Source organism: Ursus arctos, unplaced genomic scaffold, assembly GCF_023065955.2.
Source record: "Ursus arctos isolate Adak ecotype North America unplaced genomic scaffold, UrsArc2.0 scaffold_3, whole genome shotgun sequence".
Classification (NCBI taxonomy): Eukaryota; Metazoa; Chordata; class Mammalia; order Carnivora; family Ursidae; genus Ursus; species Ursus arctos.
In genome coordinates this window covers 79,367,790-79,379,162 of record NW_026622985.1, presented here as the reverse complement: position 1 = coordinate 79,379,162, position 11,373 = coordinate 79,367,790, and positions in this window count along the sequence as shown.

Here is an 11,373-nt window from a genome sequence, read left to right as displayed (position 1 = left end):
GTAGCTCCCCATATGCTAGAATTTAATGGGCCTGATCAGAACCTGCCCTTTGCACTCCTCCCCCAACCCTCCTCTCCCCCCCCCCCCCCCCCACTGGCAGCCCGAGGATGAGCATAGCGTCAAGGAGGCCACAGGATTCCTCTAGAAATGTTTTTCATAATCTAGGCTCCAGCGAGGGATTTGGGAATTCCTTAAACAGCCAATGTGCATTTGGGCATAAACACTTGGCCTGCCAGCTCCCCAGCATGTCTATTAAAGGCATCAATCAACCAGCCCTCCTGGGCAGGCAGCGCTGGGCAGGGCCGCTCCAGACCTCCGAGATGCTGCACGAAGCCCCTTGGGGCTGCCGGTTCGGGGCCAGTGCCTCCTTCTCCTCCCTGGGCGCCCCTGCGTGCCGCAGCTGCTCAGACTCCCTGCCGGGCTGGGGATACATCTGCATTTGCCAGGGCCCAGATTAATCCCTATTACCTTCCCTGCTGACTGTGCAGGAGCTGAGCAATTTCACCGGCCCCCACCCCCTGTCCCCTGGGAAGACAAAGCCGAATGTTCCCGCAGCCAATGTCCTCACTAACCAAGGAGATTATGGCTGCATCCGGTTCTCGGAAGAGCGAGGCCAGAGTGTGTTCTTAGGAGGGCAGGGAGGCACCGAGGGATCTTGTAGCTCCCCAAACGGGGCAAGTGGAGCGAGGCTGCGAGACTGAGTGATGCAATACTAGCAAGTGGAGACAGGAGAAAATTCGAGAGAGAAAGGGGTGAGGGGAGGAGGAGGAAAGGTGCTTTTGCAGATTTTATTTATTTCTATTATCTTCGAAGTCAGACTGCAAGTAGCATCAGGAGCGGAAAAGCAATAAAGAAGCAAGGAAGGAAAAAGTCGAGATGCCAGGTAGCTAGTGTGTGCTTTGGGGACCTGCAGGGGTTGGGGGTTTGTTATGTGTCCAACCCCATACCAAAGGCAGAATGCCAGGAGTCACCCACCCTTCAGGACACAAGCAGGTGACCATGAGAGAGGAATTTCCTGGCGGCATTTTGCTAGGAGACAAAAACGTCCTGGAGAGGAAGCGTCGCGGCATTCTGGCCCATTTCTGTAGCTATTATGCCTGCTACAGAGTCTGGCATACAGTAATTGCTCAATAAATAAGAGCTACACGCTAGGAGCTACTCGAAGCGCTTTGCACATGTTAACTCATTTTATCCTTTCACAAGGTCGTGAGTTAGATACTATCATCTTATTTTGCAGAAGGAGAAGTGGAAGCACAGAGAGGTTAAGTTACTTGCTCAAGGTCGCAGCAGAGCTTGGAATCAAACCCATGCAGATTGATTTGAAAGACGGTGCTCTTACCATTCTCTGCAGACTCTTGAAAGAAAGAGAGCAGAAAGAAAGAAAAATATCTTTGCCATGGAACTGAAAGAGACCCTGGATGTCATTTAGAGTCAACTCTGTTTTATCAGCTAAGAATTAAAGAGAAGGGACTTGTCCACGAGCCTTGGCACTAGCCGGCAACTGGAAACTGGCAGAGCTCGGAGTAGAACCCAGACCTCCCTGGGGCTTTCTATCCCACCAGCTTGTTTTGGACGAGAACCAGTGCCCTCCAGCATTTTTGTAAACTGGCCTTTTAATAGCCTTGGTGTTGGACGCCTGGGTGGCTCAGTTGGTTAGGCATCTGCCTTTGGCTCAGGTCATGATCCCGGGGTCTCTCAAGTCCCGCATGGGGCTCCCCAGTCAGCGGGGAGTCTGCTTCTCCTTCTCCCTCTGCCCCTCTCTCCTGGTTGTGTTCTCTCTCTCTCAAATAAATAAATAAAATCTTAAAAAAAAAAAAAGTCTCGGTGTCCACCAGGCTTGGGAAACCGGTGGAAATGGCCTCTTTCCTCTCTCCCCAGCCCTCCCCCCAACCCTGCTCTGGGCTGGTTCCAGGGGCGTTTCTGAGGTGTTCAGGCCTTGGCAACCCAGCTGATCAGGAAGACGGTAAAGCTGCAGGGGCCGGGGACCTACTGTGCCGGAGGCGCCCGGTCTGCCTTGGCCCCGTCCGGGGCACGTGGGTGTCCGGGGTGGACACTCTGTGCTTGTGCTGCAGTATAAATTCCCAGTTCTTTGGCAACCTGAATACTTAAAATTTTCAGGGTAATTTTTCTCCCAAGGCATTTGTTCTGGGTCGCTAATGTCTGGTATGTAAGATATCATTTTTGATTTAACATATTTAAAACTCATTTTTCCCCTAGACAAGACAAATTGAATTTGTATCTTCCCATATGGAGCTTTTCAAAAAGGTCAGCACTGGGATGCATTGGGTTCCCAGAGTGATGTCATTTGATTAGTCCTGACATTCTTTTTCCACTTCTGGGGGGTGAGTAATTGCAGACGTTCCAACTGGGAGAAGGTGTGATTGGGTTTTTTTCTCCTATGGGGGAAATCCTTTCAGATGGGTAAGTTTCTGGCATCTGATATTTTTCTCTGCCACCTGGCGGAAACTTCTAGACTAGAAGCATCCCAACAGCACACAGTCTGATCATCTGGGAAAGGCTTCACCTAGGTCAGGGAAGGCATAGTAAGCTGACTAGGCTCCTTCTCTTCGGACCCATGCAGGCTTTGATAAGCCCTGTCCCATTCACCTCAGACAATGCTGGAAAGGGGCTCTGATCTATTAACCCTACATTGTGGGATCCGGGGTCAACACATTAGGTTTCCAAGAGCGCTCTGGGGCTGGGTCACTTCCTCTCTGGCCAGTATGTCCTGCTGAGCCCCCAGGACCTCCACAAAGAGTACCAGGGGCAGGACTGAATGGGTGGGGTCAGGACCCATTTTTGTGTGTGGGGGGGGGCATTTTCCTCATCACTCTGTGGCTTGCTCAGGATACTGGCAGGGTGTCAGGATGAGAGGATGGCCTGGAAGTTTCCAGGCGCAGGACAAGGAATGGAGGGCGGTCTCCCAGTTCCACAGACGCTCTTCCTCCTATGAAAGGGATACGGTCTCCTCTAGCTACTCCGGGTCCCTTCTTTTCTTTGGTAGAGAGCAGAATTTGTGAGTTGTGTGGAAACCAAACCAAAGAGGACCACCAGCTAGCTCTCTGACTAGCTGTGCCTGTCTTCTGTGCTGAAATGCCCAGTCAAGGAGGTGGGTCGGGAAGAGCAGAGTCCTTGGAAGGGAAGCCCTCAGCCTATTGGGCTGGAGTTTCTACCCAGGCTTACGATTTCCCCAGCGTTCCAGGCCCTACCAGACTCGTCCCTTCCCTGTCTTAGACTGAAGTCTCAGTCCCATCCGTGGCCCAGCCACCAGGCTCTCGGAGGAGAGGAGGAGCTAGAAAGGAGGGCAGGGGTTCCCCAGCAGAGCTGAACCACAGACGTGGGCTCCTGGACCTGGAACGGCTCTCCAGGGGGCCAGGCTGGGACTCCGTCTCTTGGACTTGCGGACATGCTGGGCCGGGCTCCAGTCACGGCTGTTGGTGGCACTGTGACCCTGCGTTTGTGTTTGGGTCCCTCTGAGCTACCGCAGTTTGCGTACTGCAAACTAGCTCTTCTAGGGACTTAGCCCTGATTAGCTTTGCGGCAATAAAGTCTAATCTTGGTAAATAGACGAAGCCTCAAATAAATGTCTGTCTAATCCTTGCCAGTATTTTCCTTCTAACCAAGGCCAAGTAGCTCTGTGACCTTCAGTCAGTCACTTAACCTCTCTGAGTCTATTTCTATATCTAAAGAAAACGAGGGTAATACCGTGCTCCTCCACCCTGGTTATTGTGGGGATCAAATACAGGACTGCGTGTGAACGGCCTTTCTAGATGGCAAGGTGTTATCCTATTGCAAGGGATCATTATAGTCATCATGCTTATTGTAAAGCACCCTGAACAGCCATGCTTCTAAGATAAAGTATTGACCGCATGAACTCCATTATAAGGCAGGGAAAAAAGGAGCCAATTTTCTCAATGGGAAAGAGTGACCCCGGACAAAGCGGAGAGACCAATAAAATAACCCGAACGAGAGCAATGACAATTTAGCTGATTTTATAGCAAGGCCCAGTCCAGTATAACCAATAACAAAAATGTTCTCCAGTCTTATCAGAAGTTCTCAGAGCCAAGGACAATTGCTTCACCTTCTTCAAAGCCTAAGGTCAAACATTTTTTATTTGATGCTATGTGGTTGAAGTTACGAGCCAGCTGAAACAGGTTTTGTTCTTTATACGAGAAAGTAAAGGGTCAAAGTGAGAGCCTCCTGTCTTCACTCTCCTAGAAAGAAATTCATATTGGAACAAGGCTCTGGAAGACTATCAGGAATCAGAGAGGCAGGACAGAGAAGCACAGAACATTCCTGGAGACGTTGTCTGTTGTTTCTGCCTTCCCAGAATCCATCCCTCTTTCTTTTTGGTAATAGAACCTTTTTTCCTTTGGGAAATTACCCTTTGCCCATTCTCATTCCAAGTGGGATTGAGCCTTTCCTGTTTCTGGGATGACTGAAACCTCTACAAGCTGAGCTCTGCATCCTTCTGGCCACTGCAATAGGCTCAGCAAGAGGCACGTGACCCAAACCAGGCCGTAAGAGTCAGCCCTGAGACTTTTGCTGGAACAATCAGCAATCCAGTGTCAACAAGGCCCCCAAATGTCAAAGCCTCAGAAAGTCCAGATAATCAAAAACATGCTTTATACAGCTGGAATGGCTGGGACTCCTCCCCGCTGGGTCGCTCAACTTCTGGGAGGCTAGTCTGGGCTGGCTCCGTGATGGCCGAAGGCTTTCCAGCCACGAGAGGGTCAGATCCAGGCTCTGCGTGTGTGAGGCTTGCCGTTGTTCCATTGGACAAAGCAGGTCACATGGCCGAGCCCTGAGTCATGTGACAGGAGACGACCGCAGGAGGTGGAGACCAGAAGGCACGCCTCCTGGGAGCCATCACGGCAGTAGTCCACCCGTACCCCTACGGTAAGGCAGCTCCCCTGTGAGTTGAAGCCCAAGTTCGCCTTCTGCGAAATTCCAGCTGTTCATCTCCAATCTTCCTCCAGTCTTGTCCACACGGCAAGGCTTTGGCAACTATATCTGGCTCGGGATCACCTAAGTAGACTGACTGCCCAGAATTCTGCCTCCCCTCATGGGGCTTCTTTTGCTCCTAAACTTAATGGCCCAAATGAGAAGTGTAAATGGGTGTTCAGCTGTTGAAGTCAGACCAACAAATGTTACTCAGTCCCATGCTTACCCAGTGCCAGGATCTGGCCAAGGTGCTTGAGATATGGTAGAAAATAACACAGACCCGAAGGCCTTCCTTGCCTACAAGAAGCTTGTGCGTGTGTGTGGGGGGGGGAGGTTTAGAGCTCCTCAGCCAAGAAAAGTAGCAGGACAGGCGACGAATGCCGGGAGCTTTGGGAATGCTGGTGCGGAAGGGAAGCAGACCCCCGAGTGAACCCCGGAGCCGTGTGTGCAGGCGTCTGCTTACACTACGTGTGTACAAGCAGCCCACACTGGCAGCTCCTCACCACCAGGACGGGGACACGGCCAGCCAGTGTTTCCAGGTGGCTGTCCCTCCGATGGGGAGAGGTGGCGACGGGACAAATCAGAAATCCGTGTGTGTGCTTGGGCGTGGGTGGGGTGGGGAGAGCCGGCCCTATATACCCAGCCCAGGTTTCGCGAAGCTGAAGGCTCAGGTTCTCATCCTCCAATGGGAGCCTCGGGCAAGTCTTGTGAGACCTCTGAGCCATCGTCCGATGCTTGGGGTAAGTAACAAACACCCTGCCTTGTTCCTCCAAGGGATGAAGGGTCATAAACCCCTCCGTCTGGAAGTATGGAGCTGGGGGGGTGCTTCTGGGCCCTTACCATGAGCTCCAAATAATTACTGGGCTGTGAAGATCACTTCTGGATTTTGAGTCAGGGGCAAGGTCCAAGCCCAAGTGTGGAAGGGAAGGGAGCAGGGGTTTCCCCTGCCCTCAGGGTCTCAGGCCGGCGGTTGGGCAGGTGGGGAGCCCCACTCCTGCTGTCCCCGCCAGTGTTCCCTCAGGTAAATACACACATTTTATAAACAGAAAACGTGAAGCTGTGAGGGTTGGTGTTTCGTCAGGACTGATGGCCCCAAAGAGGACAGGAGGGTGGCGGCAACTTCAGGGTTGGTTTTCTGGTCTGTGATTCTCCTTGGGGACATCCGCCGGAGATGAAACGCTGGTCGCTGACGGGAAGGCCCTGTCTGAGGTTCCACAGTGTTCCGTGCCAAGGGCTCTGGCTTAGGCCCCAAGGGGGAAGCCTCACTGGCCTTCTTAGTCGGTCCCTCGGCGAGCCCCGTTCTGCACTCTCAGCTCTCCTGCGGTGTGAGTGGAGGGCGTGCGGGGGGGGGGGGGGGGGGGGCTGCATGGAGGTGAATGATGACGTGCTCCTGCCCTGGGAGGGGTCTGATGGGGGCCAGTGGAGAAGTAGGAGAGCCTGTTCCGGGCCGCTGCCAATCCAGAGCCCCAGGGACAAGGTTTTGAAGGTAGGGATGAAGTACCTTTTTATTCCAATAAGGGAAGTGGGAAAATGAGACAGGAATCCCATTTGCCTTCACAAATGGTCCCAGGGCTTCTCACCCTATAGGGCATATTTAATGCGGAAGGATAACCATGGAGTGGGGGCACCACGACTCCCCCTTCTGGAGGGAGAAGGGGAGATCAGTGGCCTCCGTGGGGCACCCCAAGGCCCAGCAGGGCTAGGGCAACGTCTGAGGCTCTCATTTCCACTCCTTTGGCTTTTTCTTCAAAGCATCAGGACTTGCCTTTCCAGTGTCTCGCAGCTGGCTCTTACCACTGTCTCCTTGTTTGATTTGTCAAATCTCTGTTTCAGTTCACTGTTTCATACCCACTCTGACAGGCTGTCCCCCCCCTCCCCCTGGCCCCAGGACATCTGCCAGGCAGTGAAATCAAATGTGAAGTTAAACACAACTTGGCCCCACATCCTGTTCGTTCTCCTTCTTCCTCTTCCCTGCACCCCTTCCTCCTCCCCTCCCCTGAACACACAACACCCAGGGGTGGCCGAGGGGCTGGGCTGGACTGCACCTTACCCCAAAGTGTTTCTTCTGGAAATTCGGCCCCAAAGTACAGGGTTTGCTATAATAAATTCTTGTGTACCTGTCACCCAATTTTAACAATTACCAACATTTTATTTTTTATTTATTTTTTAAGATCTTATTTATTTATTTGAGAAAGAGAGAGAGAGCATGAGTGGGGTTAGGGACAGAGGGAGAGGGAGAAGCAGACTCCCCGGACCCTGGGGTCATGACCTGAGCCAAAGGCAGATGCTTCACTGACTGAGCCACCCAAGCGTCCCAATTACCAACATTTTATTGGCCTTGTTTATCCACCCTCTTAATATATATTTTTTTCTGAACTATTTTAAGGTACATCCCAGACATCATTGCATTTCATCCTAAATGACTTCAGTGTGAATTTCTGATAAATAAGGAAGCATTTAAAAATAGAGGCACCTGGCTGGCCCAGTTGGTAGAGCATGTGACTCCTGACCTCAGAGTTGTGGGTTTGAGCCCCACACTGGGTGGAGAGGTTACTTAAAAACAGAATATTTAGGGGCGCCTGGGTGGCTCAGTTGTTAAGCATCTGCCTTTGGCTCAGGTCATGATCCAGGGTCCTGGGATCAAGCCCCACATCAGGCTCCCTGCTTGGCGACCCTGCTTCTCCCTCTTCCTCTGCCTGCCGCTCCCCCCCCCCATGCTCTCTCTCTCTGTCAAATAAATAAAAATAAAATCTAAAAAAAAAAAACAAAAAAAATTAAAAAAATTGAAGTCTTCCTTTAAAAACAAACAAAAAAAACCCAAAATATTTAAAAATTAAAAAAAAATAGGGGCGCCTGAGTGGCTCAGGGGTTCTGGGATGGAGCCCTGGGGCTCCCTGCTCAGCGGGGAGTCTGCCTCTCTCCCTCTCCCTCTGCCCCTCCCCCCACTCATGCTCTCTCTGTGTCAAATAAATAAAATCTTTTTTAAAAATTAAGAAAAATTGGGGCGCCTGAGTGGCTCAGTCGTTAGGTGTCTGCCTTCGCCTCAGGGCATGATCCCAGCATTCTGGGATCGAGCCCCACATCAGGCTCCTCCGCTGTGAGCCTGCTGCTTCCTCTCCCACTCCCCCTGCTTGTGTTCCCTCTCTCGCTGGCTGTCTCTCTCTGTCGAATAAATAAATAAAATCTTTTTAAAAAATTAAGAAAAATTAAAATAATTAACCACCATGCCATCACCCCAGTTAATACAATTAGTAATAATTCCTTTCATCATCTAACACAGAATCCATACTCAGGTTTCCATCACTGTCTGAACGCTGTCTTTGACAGTTGGTTTGGGCTTATATCTTTGAACTAAAAAGGAAGAGGTTTGCTGAGCAAGTTAAGAGTGAGCAGAATTTGAAGAAGTTTAACCTTTAATGGTCAGGTCGGCGTTCAAGCTTTTGACAGAATTAGCTGACCTGATATAATGGGCTTGTTAATACAGGAGTCTCCCGTTCCTTCGGTCACCTAGCAAGAGTGCGCTGGAGGGGACACAACAGCCAGGCGCGGGGCGGGGCCGGGTGGTCCCGCCCCGCACAGGAGCTCAGCCGGGGCGGGAAGGGTGGGGCGTGCGCGAGACCCCCGCAGAAGTGACTCCTCGGGAGCTGCGCCTGTGGCCGAGTGGACAGGGGCCGTGGGAGCTCAGTGGCAGGAAGAAGTGCTAATATATTAAGTCCCTTTCTTGTAAAAAGACATTTTAGGCAGGTAGCAGTTGGTGATCGAGACTCCCTTGATTTGGCCCGATCTTTCCTCCAATCCGTGATCACCGGGGTGCCATAGATTGGATGTTTGTGTCGCCCCAAAATTCATGTGTTACATCTTAACCTCCAAGGTCAGGTATTCAGAGGTGGGGCCTTTGGGAGGTGATTAGTGTTATTTTAAATAATGATTATATACATAATAATCAGTAATGAGATTAGTGCCCTTGTAAAAGAACCCCGGCCAGGTCCCTCGCCCCTTCCAGCAGGTGAGGACACAGTGAGAGATGTGGTCTATGAACCGGGAAGCAGGCGTTCACCCCACACGGGATCTGCTGGCACCTTGATCTTGGACTTCCAGCCTCCAGAAGTGTGAGAAATAAATTTCTGTTGGCTATAAGCCACCCAGACTATGGTATTCTGTTATAGCCGCGCAAATGTGGCAAGACAGGCGATGTTAACTTAATATGTATCGCTTTTCTTTGCATCTACCCCTCCCTCACTTCTTCCCCCTCCTTCCTCCCTCCCTCCCTCTCTCCCCTCTCCCTCCTTCCTTACTAATCTTGTCATTCTTCCATTTAGTAGATTCCTCTTCCTGTCCTGCTCTCTTTCCCGTGTCAAGCTTTCCTGAAGTGGATTTCCTTTCTCCCCAGGAGCCTTCTCTTCTTTTCTCATAGGCCTGGCTCCTAGGATGGTTCTCTGAGTTTTGGTGTGTGGTGCTTAGCCCTCTCTGGAATCTGGCTTCGCATTTCTCCCAGCATCCAACTCCATCTCCCCTTGCTTGCAGTTGTCTCACTCTGGGTTCCTCCAGCCGGAGACAAGGGTTGTGGTGAGGAGGTGTATTTGGGAGGCGACCCTAGGAAGCAGCAGTGGGGAGCAGGGGCTGTGGGAACGGGAAGGAGGAAAAGCTGTTGGGAGTGCCCGCGGCTGTGATGACTGTGGGTACCCAGGGCTCAGTGCTACAGAATGCACCTTAGAATTGCTACAGAATGCACCTTAGAATTGCAGCTTCTAAGGCTCGTAACTGCATGTGGAGGGGCGGAGGCAGGGCCATTTATCCAAAGACCCCCATTCTCCACTGGTTGAGATTTGCTCCTCTGGGAACTTCCCCCTTCCCTCCTGGCTGCCCCGAGAGGGCTGAGAGGCTCCCTAAAGAGCCAAGGGGAGAGGTGCAGGGAGCCTTGTGCATGGGCGTCCATACCGCAGCTGTGGTTAGCTCAAGGAGGGCTGTCTGGTACAGCAAGTCTCACTGCTTTTGCTTCTCTGACACTTCAGTACCAATAACAACAACATTATTTATTGACTGCTTTTTTGTATATCAGTCATTGGGCTAAAAGCTTCCCAAAGATTTTATCATCTAACCTTCTAAAGACTTGTGATGAAGGGGCTATTATATTCCCATTGTACAGATGACAAACTGAGGCTCAGAGGGGTTAAATAACTCGCCTAAGGGTTAAGCATCCTCTGCGCCGGGAGCTGGGGTTGGAGATAAGGGCTGGGCTTGGAGACTGTTACCTTTTCTACATCCTTGACTCCACCATCTTCTGGATGATGGTGCGTTCCCAGGGCAAGGACCCTGGAGGGCTGAGGATTTCAATGTACCAGTGAGCTTAACCCAGGTGGATCTGTTGGTCAGTGAGCACCAGACTCAGAGCCTGTTGGTAAAAGTTTGGAATAAACTACTCCACGTTCTTTTTGGGAAAGTGGTGTATAATTTTTTTGGTCATGTGCTGTTGTGCAGGAATCTGAGATGGGTTCTTCTGAAATATCCCGGTGGGTTGACCTGACTTCTTTCTCCCTAGGCTCTGAAAAGTCCTGCCTTTGGAGATTGAACATGGTCAGATGCTGCTCCCAGAGTCTGCCAGCTGTTTGGGAGATGTGAGCTCTGCCTCAGGGAGAGCAAGAGAATGCCCAAGGATGGAGAAGATTCTGGAAGGATAGCTTGATGAACATGCCTTTCCACTGTGACTCTGGCAGTCACCTCACAGAACAGGGAATGACATTTCCAGGCCTCTGCTCTGAGACCCCTGTTACTGTGGGCTGACTTCCAGAGCCACTCGGGCATGGGAGGGGGGCAGCTTCTAAGGCTCGTGACTGCTCGGAAGCAAGACATCTCAGACAGTCCCAGACGGCCACCAAGGGGCAAACACATTGTCCCTGAGCCCTGTTACCCATCTCAGGCTGGCAGAGACTGGGGCAGGTCATGTCACGGGCACCTTTCTAGGTCCTTGGGGATGAGTGAAGAGAAAGTCTTGTAAGAGACGGACCATGGCCGTCTTCAGCGGTGTGGGCCAAAAATTCTTTTTTATTTAAGTTGGTTTGCATTGGATTTCTGTCGCTTGTGGCTAAAGAAGTCTTGACTGGTACAGAGGCCAGCCACTTCCTCGAGCTGCCAAGTGACCTACTTAGGCTGTTCCAGCCAGATCTGACACCCCCCCCCCCCCCAAGCCCTCTGCGGCTTCCCCTTCTTCAGGATCTTGGTCTCCCTTTCCTCCACCATTTAAACTAGTACTCAGGGCAGGGTTGGCAGCTGTCAGCTATACTTTGAAATCGCCCACGGAAGTGACTGCTTGATGGGCCAGCCCCGTCCCCCCCCCCCCGCCCCCAGTCCTCCCCAGATTGGGTTGAAACTGTCAGATTCTAACTGCATCGCAGAGATGACTGACTGTGCTCTGTGCCTGCAACGAGATAA